Source organism: Prinia subflava, chromosome 14 (assembly GCF_021018805.1).
Source record: "Prinia subflava isolate CZ2003 ecotype Zambia chromosome 14, Cam_Psub_1.2, whole genome shotgun sequence".
In the NCBI taxonomy this organism is placed as follows: Eukaryota; Metazoa; Chordata; class Aves; order Passeriformes; family Cisticolidae; genus Prinia; species Prinia subflava.
In genome coordinates this window covers 10,922,107-10,934,425 of record NC_086260.1, presented here as the reverse complement: position 1 = coordinate 10,934,425, position 12,319 = coordinate 10,922,107, and positions in this window count along the sequence as shown.

The window sequence follows — 12,319 nt, the reverse complement described above, 5'->3', positions numbered from 1 at the left end:
TTAGTTTCAAAATCCTTTTTGAATACTGAGTTGATATTGGGGTGACAGCTGCAGGGTAAATTGTCTTCATTCCCATCTAGTGCTAACATTTTTGGCAAACTGGTGTGTGCATTTCAGTCCTATACACTTCCTACTGCCTGCTCTACAGAATTTTAAAAAAATTACCTTCAGCTTTTAAGACCAGAAAACAGTTTGGAGTCGCTCAGACACTTTAGCTGTGACTTCTGTGTATGTATCTATGCATGAGCAGCTCTGCTGGAGTCTCTGAGTGGGCATCTTCTCCTTGCCCACTCAGAGCTTTGTGTTATTTAGTCCTTGAACTGTCTGAGTTAATCTCTCTAGTGGCCAACAGTGGAGGACATGAGTGATACTCCCTCAGAAGGAATAAAAAAGATGTTATTTTTTCCCTCCTGTGACCTCTTGAATATCCCGCCATACCCATTTTCTTGGTGGTGGAGTCCATCATCATAGTGAGTTTGCTTTTTATTTTCTGTGAATGGGGAGTGCCACTGTAAGTCAGGATTAGCTAAACATAACATTAAAAATAAGGCACGGCTATTAATTTAATGGGTTCCTCGTTACAACCATCATAAAACAAGTAAACAGGAACTCTGCCAGTGCTGCCTGCAGTCCTCCTCCAAGTGGCTGAACCAAGGGAGAGATTTGAACTCTTGCCATTTGATAAAGCCATGTGTGAACATGGCATTTTAAAAATTAATTCTTTTCTTTTCCTTTAGTAGCCTTTCAACTGCTGAAGAAGCCTGGCCAGTGACTGCAATTTAGCTTTGCAGCTCTTAATGAGACAGAGGGGAAATGCCAGTTCAGGACTCAGCTTAAATCATATCAGCCAAAATAAAAGATTACAAAAGGCAGAGAAATTGTTCTTTGTGGACTGCCTCATTGAAGCAGCTTTTGTAGTCCCTTTTATCCTTACTTACTTATTTTTCTTTTGCAAAGGAAAATAAGTAAATTTTGTGTTGGAACTTTTCCCCCCTCTACTCTTCACCTTCCAGAGTGCTCTTGCCAACTATTGGCAACTTTCTTGGATTGGAATTTACTGGATTAAATGGATCACACTGTGGATGTGTGGTGGCCACATAGACTGGGTGTCTGCTCCCAAGTACAGTTCTGTTACTGCATCTCATTGGGAAGTGTGCAGTGGTAAGGCACACAGAGGTGTCCAAACAGAGTGTAAGCTGAAAGCAGTAGAATTATCTGTGTGCTGGCCTTTTTCAGACTTAAATCAGGTGCTTGTGCAGTGCTGTGGGGTCTTTAAGTTAAAGGCGTTATAAAAAGAGAAAATACTCATCCATTTGTTTGAAGACTCCATTCTAGTTATTTTTATATTGTGCCTTCTGGTATCCTGAAGTTTACATTTCCAGACAGGAGGGTGGTTTACAAAATGGAATATCCACAGTAATGTATTTAATATCAAGCTGTGAAACCTCATTGCCAGCTGTTGGTTCCACCCAGCCAGTGGTTGGCCACATTTGCCTGTGCTAGGAAAAAGGAACTTTGCTATCTGAAGGAAAGGATTGCCATTTAGTCTGTGGCCAAACAGATAAGAGGGTTCATGCTTCAGAGTCTGAGCTGATTATCTTTGTGAAAGTACCCTCAGCCAGCAGGGTCTGACTCCTCAGCTTCTCAGAAAACAAAGCAGATGTCCTCTTCTGAGGCTGCAGGTGGTCCTGTATTGTTCACTGCTGATCCAAAGCTCAAGGATTTTTATTTGAGGCTACTTTGAGGCAATGAATAGGATTAGATCTCTCTAGGTTGTAGGAATTCAGTGCTGAGGTGACAATATCCAAGTGTGGCATTGGGAGAAAGAGATACATTTGCTTCTTTGTGACTGATGGGGTGATGTTTCATAGTGTAGTTCTTCTGCTGCTTAAAAAACCTTCATTTAACACTGCAAGGAATTGCACAGAAAAATGAGACCCATATGCACACCATAAATTTAAGGTGATCTATATCATTCTTCTGACTGTGAACTTGGTCACTGCCAACCAGTGCTTACCTTGTGGAATTGGAGGTCCTAACTCTGCTCTCTGGAAAAACCAAGCACATGCATTACAGGGAGGTTTTATTAAGTTGCACTCGAAAGAATTGTGCTCCAGATCTCCTTGCAGTCACTCCTGAGACTGGGAGCTCTAACACTGCTACAGACCTTGCAGCAATCCTGAGCATGCAGATGACAACATAGTCACAGCTGTTCTCAGGAGGGCAGAATTCTGCTATTCTCAACTTGAAAGAAAATTGGATTTTAATGAGGAGTACAAGGTGAAAACTTCTGAAACTTGGAACCCTTTCACCATCCTTTGAGAACATGGACCATGTTGCAAAAAGTATGAAAGGTGGCTCAGCCCTATTCCTCCCATGGGGCTACCCTGTGAACAAGGCTCCCTGGGGAGAGGTCCTGGCTCTCTGTGCTCTCCTTTCTCCATCTGGTCCACAAGAATTAGATCACTTCCATCCAGCCTTAGATTTTAGGGTTAAGTAATTTAAGTAACCAGTCTGCAATATTTCTTCTTGTTGCTGTGTATCCCTGTCACCATGAGATCTTCCTAGTTTGCTGAGCATTCATACTAAAGTAGAAGGGTGCACCTTCTCACGCTCATTAATGTAAACAGAAGATCATGTTTTGTAAATATTGCCATTGTTATGAATTCCTTCTCCAAGAGAAGGGGGGGTTGAATGACAGCCTCCTTGACCAATGTGGGTAAGAGGTGGGACTGCCCACTCTCCAATTCATGGTCACCTTGCAAGAAGTATAAAATAGGAAGTAATAAACAAGGCAGGGATTTTCTCCCCTGCTGCTGCTCTGATCAACCCAAATTCCGGACTCCAGTGTGTCTTTCTGACAAGGCTCACAGTGACATATCCCATCATATTTGCCTGAAAGTCCTTTCCAAGTTTTTAAAGTTACATCAAATCTCTACCTGCTGACTGCAGGAGAAGCATCTTCCTTCTCATGGTGTTTGTATGTCCAAAGAACCTGTGCTTGGCCCAGGGTTTTCCCTCCTGTGTTGAACCCTGGAGACTGAGTAGTTTATGGGAGTGAAGAGGAAATGCTCAGGGAAAAGAAGTGGTTGAAAATGTATCTGTGACTCTTAACTTGGGAACTTAACTAATGGCCTTGGTTCAGGTTTTCTAAGGATTCTCCAAGCCCTGAAAATTTGGATTAGTGAGTATGGCAGGTGAGTCTCAGAGCTATACAATGAATTAATGGACTCTTCCCTGGACCTGTGTATAGTGTATCAAGTAGTGTAATGGTGCCCTTAGTCCAAATTTCTTAATGCAAAGTGATCTGTGATTTTGTAGCCCCTAACTGTTAACAGAGATATTCCCTACCCTAGGAGTAGGACAAGGACTTCTGGAGAAGCTTTAGGTATGTTCTGCCTTCCCTAAAGCAGGGCACTGACTGTGGCCACATCTGTGCAAACTGAAAAACAAACTGATCCTGCTGACTCTGCCTTGTTTTACTTCCCCTGACAAATAATTGAGTGGTTGCACTTTATTAATGCTAATGAGTTTCTAGTTTGAGCTGTTAGTGTACAGTTTGATATTTATTTTTTTTTATTTGTAACATCCAGACTTTGTACTGTCTGGATTAATCCTTGAGCTAATCTGATGCTGAGCCATTATTGTGACAATTGAGTCACAATACAATTTGACATTCATGCTGTACCTGGTGTAGCTAATTTATGTAACTCAATTTATAAATTACATAAATAGGTTACATAATTTACCACATACCTTGTACGCTTCACAGTAATATTCCCAGCTTGCAATTTAAACAGTCTTTATACTGAGAATAATTTACACTGAAGACTCTTGAATAATTTTGCAATCTATTCCTGGACAGATAAGGAGTTGTGTTTGTGAAATAAACAAACTAGTTGCTAGTGTTGATTTTAACTTATTAATCAACCTGTCCCGCTTCCCAGATAATCTGTAGCCTGTCCTGGGTAGTGCTCTGCTGGCAAGGCCATACCTCTGCAGAGGTCCATGTCTTCAGCTTCTGCCTTTCAGGAGCTGCTTGCCTGGGAATGATGAATTTTTCCCTTTGTTATCCAACTGAAACTTCAGTGCAGCTGGTCCTTGCTGGAAAACCAGCTCTGCTGCCTGCAGCCTCATCCAGGAGTGCCAAACCCCAGGTTCTCTGTCGCCCACCCAAGCACATATGTGATGGGTGGTGGTATGACCACGATGAGGTGGGGCTGGAGGTGAGGAGAGGGCTTTGCACTGATCTGGGAGAGCTTGTGATGGAGGCGTAGAGGACACCTCCATGAGTGGTGGCCCATGTGACAAGTCCTTGGGAAGTTTCTGCCTCACCCAGCTGGTGTTAGAGTGAGACAGGTCCTAGTCCAGACCTTGTGGCACCAAGGTATCAAAAGCAAGTAGTGAAAAGTATCGTGCAACCTGTTCACGACAGCACCTCCAGGCATCTTGCAGGAAGCACCTTGGCCCCAAAGCTCTGTGCTTTCCTCCAGGAGCAGCTCCTGGTAAGCAGCCCCAGCACTGGGACCCAGAGGAGGAGGACGGTGCTGTTCATCACCCCTTGTCTGAGAGGCCTCTGGCCCCATTCGCATCACTCCTGGTCCCTGGGGTTGTGTGAGGGGCCATGAATGTCATTGTGTGGCTGGCAGGTGTAAGCCTGGGTGTTGGGCAGTGCCCAGAGGCTATGCTGCTCCTTACAGCTGGGCACAGTGTTGACCTGCTGGTAATGTTTCCAGCGGTCCTGCTCTCCAAATCTGTCACTTCCCATCTTTTGTAGTCCAGGCTGTGGCCAAACAGCTCCCACATGGGCAGCAGCAGAGAAGAGAGGCACTGGGGCAAGGACCTGGAGGCAGGTGCTCATGCAAATATCAGTATCACCTTTCCTTGTCATGTCACTTTTCATCCTGCTACCACTGCCTGGATCCTCCACTTTTCCTAGGAGGGGCGAGTGGTGACAAAGACCATTAATTTTGCAACAGCTGCTTTGAAACCCCATCAGACCCCCAAGCTGTCACCCTGTGACTGATGCCTCTGAGCACCACAGATATCAAACCCGCAAACAAAACATTTAGGAGTGTGGGGATAGAGGTTGTCTCACAGCCCTAGAAGCCACCATGACCACCAGCCACCTCCCACTGATGCTCAACACTTTCTCCTTCCCCATGGCCCTACTGAGAGGAGACATCCCCTCCTTGAGCTCCCTGGTCTCATGGGGACCACGGCTCTCCCTAGCTCTGCCTTTGCTCCTCCCAATCCATGTCCCAATCAAAGCCAACAAATGAGCTATTACGTGCACACAATCCCAGGACATGCATGAGCCAGACCCACGCACCCCAAACTCCTGTGGGCAGACCCTGACCTGGCTGCCTCCTGTAATTATCTCCTGCAAGGCAAAACAATTACGAGTTTCTGCTCTCCTCTCCCTCTCTTCCCCCTTCCTCTTCATTGTTATTGGCAAAAAAAGGTTAATTAAACTCAGAAAATATCCTTTTTCTCCCCCCTCCTAAGCATGAGACTTAATTTTCTCTTTATATTTGTATTTAATTAATTCCTGCAAAGGCTCTGAATATATTTTTTTGGTCTAATTTCTTTCTTTGTCTCTCTCATTGTTAATCCTTGCATATTCAGTTTTTCTCCTCCCTTTTCCCCTAGATTCGAAATTCTATTACCATTTCAGAAGGCAGGCGTTTGAAGAGAAAATTGAATACCCGTCCAGTCTTGATAAGAAGGGACATTTGGTACTAATGGTAATTTGTGAAGCAGATTTCCCCACACCCCGTGGTTGGTCCCCACCTTTCTCTCCATGTTTGCTGTGGTGGATGTGCGTGTGCCATAGGGCATGGGGATGTCACAGCATTTTGCAGCCTTTGTATCCCTGGATTACTGTGTCAGGGCCGTAATTCCCCGGCGGCCGCGTGTGTGGATGGGCTGACATGGTGACATGCTGTGTCTGACACCTCCCATGTGCCTTCACACCCCTCAGGAGCCCACCCTGCACCCCCGCTTTGCTCTTTTTGCTCAGGGGTGAAGCCCTATTGTATTGTCCCCAAGGTTTTAGGGGAAGCTGTGTTGTTTTCAGGAGAGCTCCTGTTCCCAGCTCTAGGAATATCCTCGATGCCGGCAGGAGTGGGAGCAGCTGCCCTCAACCTCCCTGTGCGGAGCACAAAGGGTCATTCCCGGGCTGTGGCTGTTGGGAATGCGCTATCTTGGGTGACGCCTCCACACCGGGGTGTCGGGGCTGTGGACCCAGGGTTCTGCAGCTCCTTCATCCCAGACATGGCTCTGGGCGCAGCCGTGCCCCTTGTGCCCTTCCCCACCTTGTGCTCGCACCTAGTGTGCGTGGTGTGGAGGTGCATGGTGCTGAGGTTCGGGCATCTGCTGACGGTGGGAAAACAGGTCTGGGGATTTACGGTGTCTTTTCCCCCTGCTCCGGGCTCACTGTTACCTCCTGTCGCCTCCCCTGCGCCGGTCCCCAGCGCCCCGCGCTGCCGAGGGCAGCGGAGCGCCCCGAGCCCCCCCGCGGGGCCGGGCCCGCAGCGCGGCCGGGTCCGAGCGCTCCTCGCTCCGTCCCTCGGTGCCGGCAGCAGCAGCAGGTGGCACTGTCGGCCCGTGCTGCCGCCGCCGCTCCATCTGGCCGGGGCCACCGGCGAGGCTGGGGCCGGGCGGGTCCTCGGGTGCCCTGGGCGCGGGGCTGCGCTGCCCGAAGCGCATCTCGGTGAAGAGCCCGGCCGAGCCGGGCGCTGCCTGCCTGGTGCAGGACAAGCAGCTGCCTCCCGAGTGTGCCGAGGGAATGGAACAGGCTCCCAACACTGTCTGGGTGATGCCCATGACGGCTTGGACTGAGCTGAAGTGAAATATTCCCTATTTGCTTGCCCGAGAGAGAGACTCCCTGGGCAACCTATTCCAATGCTTGACAGCCCTTTCAGTGCTGTCAAAAAATTTCCCTCCCATCCAATCTAAACCTCCTAAATTTGAGGCTGTTTCCTCTTGTTCTGTCACTTGTTACCTGGGAGAAGAGACCGATCCCCACCTGGCTACAACCTCCTTTCAGGTAGGTTTAGAGAGAGAAAAGGTTCTGGTGTTGCTGCCCCAGAAGTGCCTAACCCGAACTGGATAGCCACCGCTGTGGCCCCTGGCGTGTCTGTGGCTCCAGAGAACTCCTGCACAGGGCTGGGTGTTGGGTTCTCTTTGGTGTCATGCAGGGGCTGCAGGGTCCTGGGTCCCAGCAGGGCAGAACCATGATGTCATGGACCTAGAAGTTCCAACAGGAGCCCCAGGGAGAACTCCCCATCCTGGCACAGCAGTGACCCTGAAGTGGAATAGGGATGGGGATGATGGGGAGGTGAGGCGGGATGTGAGAGTCTGGAGGAAACCTTTTAAGTCCAGGGGCAGCAGCCTGGGGGTAGAGAGCATGGGGGTGACTGCTGAAGCTGCAGAGCCCTCAGGGAGCAGCATTCCCCCCACCTCCCTCACTGCTGGATAAATGATGACGGCTTGGACTGAGCTGAAGTGAAATATTCTCTGTTTCCTTGCCCAAATCTGTAGTTTCCTTCTGGCTCTGAGGCTCTGGACCATATTGCACATTTGAATTTAAAAGCAGACTTGTGCTTGAGCTTGTTATTTATTTATTTATTCTAGAATAGTTATTTTCTTTAAAATCAGGGTCCTTTTTTGCTGAAGCTTTGTGGTTCCTCTTGGAGCAATGACTGATGGACCTCGGTGCAGAGGGCTGGGGACACAAGTCAGAAGTTGGTCTCTGTTTGTGCGGGGTGTCCTTGGGGACCTCTGGAGCTGGCAGGAAGACTGTGGTGGAAGGGAGAGCCTGGGAGCCTGGTGCTGGCTCCCAGCCCTGAAAAGGGAGATGCAGAGTTAAGGCGATAGCTGGGGGTGCTAATGGGCACCCCTCTTCCCCTCCCTGCTGTGGGATTTGCCATCTGCTGTGTGAGAAGCGGCATTTGCTTGCTTCGGGGATGTCACATCCCTTCTCAGCATTGCTGGGCTGTCCTGGCTGAGCTGCACTCTGCCCATGCCCAGCGAGCCTTGTGTCCCTGAGGGCTGGGCTGCACCAGTGGAGGTCTGGGCCCTGAGGGTGACCTTGTGGTTTGTCTTACTCCCTGGAAAGCCAGAAGGTTGGTCCCTGAGACTGTGTCATGGGACACCCAGGTCCCAGTGGCCATTGCATGGGCTCTTGGGCATCTGCTGGGAGCCGAGTGTGGCAGGCAGGGACCAGCCTCACCCAGGCTTTGGGGATGGGAGCAGGGCCATGGAGCAACTTTGGAGCGCAATGCTGGCAGGGCAGGTGGAAGGGAAGGGTGGAGAGGGACAGGAGGAGACAAGGATGACTAGAAGAAGCAGGAGAGGAGAGGAGCTGGGATGGGCGAAGGAGGAGTTGCGCAGGGAGGAGGACACTGGGGAAGGAGGGGTACAAAGTGGGGAGAGAGCCCTGCAGAAGGAGCAGCCACCCAGTGCCGCACGCTCAGCGAGCCCGTCTCCCCGTCAAGCTGCTAACGAGGATTAATTACCTGTTCCAGGGCTGCAGCCGCTGCTGCCTGCCCTCCGGTGCGGGTCCCCAGTGGCTCCGTGGGTAATTTATGGCCACATCGGTGCAGGCAGCTGTTCGCAGGTTGGCAGCAGGGCCGATGGGAGCCTGTGCCTGGTTTGAGGCTCTAAATAACCCCATCGGCTCTGCAAACCATCCTGGCCAGGCTACCCAGCCAAGCTGCAGGGAGGAGAGAGTGGGAGTCAGAAATCACTGGTCCATTCCCCACAGGCATCAGGGTCCCCAGGCCAGGGGAGCAGATGGCTGCAGCCAGCTCATGGCAGCCTTGTCACAATGGGGTCCCTTAAATACCGATACCGCAATTAATTGGGATTCACTGATCACTGCTGAATCTTGCTGCCTCACTGCACATGGGGCAGGCGAGCACACAGCCTTGCCCAGCGGAGGTTGGAAGCGCTGCTGGCATCTCTCTCCATGCCCTGGGATATGTGTGGAAACATATGCTTCCCCAATCTGCTCGAGCCTTGGTGTGTTTTGACCATTCCTTACAAATGGCCTCAGAGGGTTTTAGCTGGGGAAGGAGGTGCCAGGGACACTGAGGCAGTGAGATGGTGGCTGCCCCACAGCCCATATCATGTCCTAATGGAAAAGGCTGAAAGGGGCAAGAATAATTTGGGGGTACAAGAAAAGCCCCAGGGCCATGTGCTGGGTATTTTTGGGGATGTTGGCTCTTCTAGAGCTAGATCTTTGTCCTACAGTGATCCAAGTCACCCTGAGCCTAGGCCAGCACAGCCAGAGATATAGACCAATCTAGTCCTTTGCCTTCAAGGATTTAGTGTCTCTTAAGCCTTGTCCTGGCTCGAAACAACTGGAAAAGAAAAGTAGAGCTTGCAATGACCTCCTCAGAAACCCCTAACTGCTGTGAGCACTTCCAACATCATCTCACTGGTTTGCAGGCCAGGAGGATGTGACCTGACCTGGTGCCTGCAGCTAGCATCACTTCCCCAGGTGATGTGGCCACTGGAACTCAGGGGAGCACATGGGTTCCCCCAGCTGCACCCAGGGTGAGCTGGGGGGCCAAGCTGGCTGCTGGCCTTGGTCATTGACATTTTGGGGTCCCTGGGGGAGCACCTCACTTGCAGTCTGCCCTGGGACTGGCTGCCATGGCTCTGTTCCCCAGAACGTTTGACAGAGCAGAGGGGTGATGTGTTTCTGGTGTGCTGCTTCCCACAAGCAGTGATTTCGCTTTCCAAGGGGTTGCCTCTGTGTTCCTGAGTTTGCATCCCCGTTTGCCACATACAGCAACACCTGCTCTTCCCTGCTCTATTCCTCAGGTGCTTCTGCCATCAGACAAATCCAAGTCCCTGGCATGTGTGCTGAGGTTCATGAGGAGAGCAGGGGCCAAGAGGATGGGGAAGAGGGTCCTGCCATGGTTGAGGGAGGCAGAAGAGCTCATGGGAGTGGAGGGATCTTGGGAGGTGACAGCAAAGCCCCTGCCAAGGGCCAGGGAGGTGTAGGGGCTCTAGATCTCGTTCATGTCTGCAGGATAGGGCTTTCCTTGCTAATGGAGTGGGTTCTATAGCCTGGAGCCCAGTGGGATGGCAGCAGGCATAGTGTCCTGCTAGGGTTTATTACGAGCTAGTTAATAACTCTGTACTGGATGGTTCGTTAGAGTTAATTTACCCTGGGCTGTTCTCTAATGTGGGCTACAAGGCTCAGCTGTGGCTGTGTCAGGCTGAGCCTCTGCTGCCTCACTGCCCCCAGATATTGCCCTTCAGTCTCACTGCCAGAAGCAGGGCATGTGGGGTGAGGAGGTGCCAGCAAGGATGGGCTGAGTCCCCACAGGGTTTCTGCTGGCATCCCTTTCTTTGTGACACCCAAGCCCTGGCTGGGACATGCAGCACCTCCTCCCCACCTGCACACCATTGATAATTTAACCCTCCATATTCCCCTCAAAGGGTCTCAGCTAGCTCAGCCCTTCTCAGGCCTAGGAGGATTATATCAAGAAAGACAGGATAAGGATTCAAAAGAGGCTCTCACCCTTTTAGCTGCAGTCCTTTATTCCAGGATGATGTCCCAGGAGAGAGAGAGAGCTCCCGGGAGACAGGGGTCTTTTTCTCAGGGTCTCGGAGGGAGGGGCAAGCTGGCACACAGCCAATGGGGTCAGAAGGGGAAGGAAGGGTCAGACTACATGACAGGAGTTCCAGGGGTCCCTGAGGGAGAAGAAACCATTTCCCCAGGGGGATGTAACACACCATTCCTGTAATGAGGCACCAGCAAAGCCCCACGGCTTGGCTCAGGGGCCTGCCCCTCCTTGTCACCCCCAGGTGGCTGAGCTTCCTCATGGCACCGCCTTGGGAACTGGCTTTAGGAATATATATTGACATAAAAAAGGACCCTTTGTAGCTATTAATTGAAGTCATTAAATTTAATGGGATGGTTATTGCATGTTAAATAAATACTGGCTAATTATGAAAAACATATTTGCCAAGGTTTAACTATAGAAAAGATGCCTCAATTACATGGTTATTAAACCTCAAAAAATATACACTTTTAATAATGAAGTGACATTTAAATAACATACATTAACTGTCTTATTAAATGTTGATTCTTTTCATATTTGAGGATTTTAATTTAGAATGTTTTCCCTGGCACTAACTGTACGATGCATCATTAGCTGTCTTTCACTCATCATTCTGTAAACTTTTTTTAATAAATAGGCTGAAGTGTTTGTATTTGCTTTTGTTTTCCTAGCTTCCATCTCTGTCTTCAGGCAGCAGGGATATGGCAGGGGAGTGTGCAGGCAGAGTAGAAACTTCCAGGCAGCTTCTTCAAATCACTAAACCTTTCTAAAGATTGTAAACCCCTTCCTAAATCTGACATCTTAAAATAGGCAGGCAGCCAAGCTCTTCAGGATTTTTGACACATCCTTATGGAAAGGACCACTCTGCCTCGCTCTTGGTTTTCCAGATTGAATTGGTAAGACGTACCCAGGATATGGAGAGCAGGGTAAGAGCAGGAGCTCAAGGCTGCACTGGAAGCACCATCCTGGTACAGCATTCTGTTTCTGCTGCCAAACCATGGCACTAATCCTTGGAAAAGGCAGTATTTCAGGATGCCTGCATCCTTCCCAGGTGTGGGGGGACCTGCTTGGAGAGGGATGCTCTGTGGGGCACATCTCCAGGTGCTGCAGCACCCAGCCCTGGTGCTCACAGGGATGGCTCTGCGGCCAGAGGGGTGGGGAGCAGGGTTCTGGCTGTGGGAATGGCATGGAGCAGCACAACCCAGGGCAGGCAGGCTCCTTCCTTAATGCATTTATCGATTGCAGTGTACACGTCAGGATGTAATTTAGAAATCACTCTCTCAGAATCAATTAAAGACCTTACTGGCAACATAGGCATCTCTTCTAGTTAAAGCCTTCACCCTTCCCTCAAATGCACACCCCACCACTCCTGCTCAGCTTTTGGGGTGTTCTTGTCTCCCTCCCAGCCATCTGGAAATGCGGGTGCTGGGATCATGCTGCTTTTCTGAGAACTGGCGTTGCCTCAGCTGCTTCCCAAACCAGCCATCAGTTAGGGGCTGTCAGGGAGCCAAGACCTCTCATTTTCCGGACACATTCTTAATGTTCCCTGCATTCACAGCCAGGTGAGTAATCTGTGCTCAGGAGGCCCAGTGGGCAGCACAGAGGCACTTAAATTAATTATGGAGGAGTTAAGTCCCAGGAGGGGGCCCCTGTGGAGCAGGGCTGGGCTCGGAGGCAGTCGGCCGTGCTGATTGCTTCGGGCAGGGGCTGAAGGTTCCTCGCCTGCCCTGTGGCTG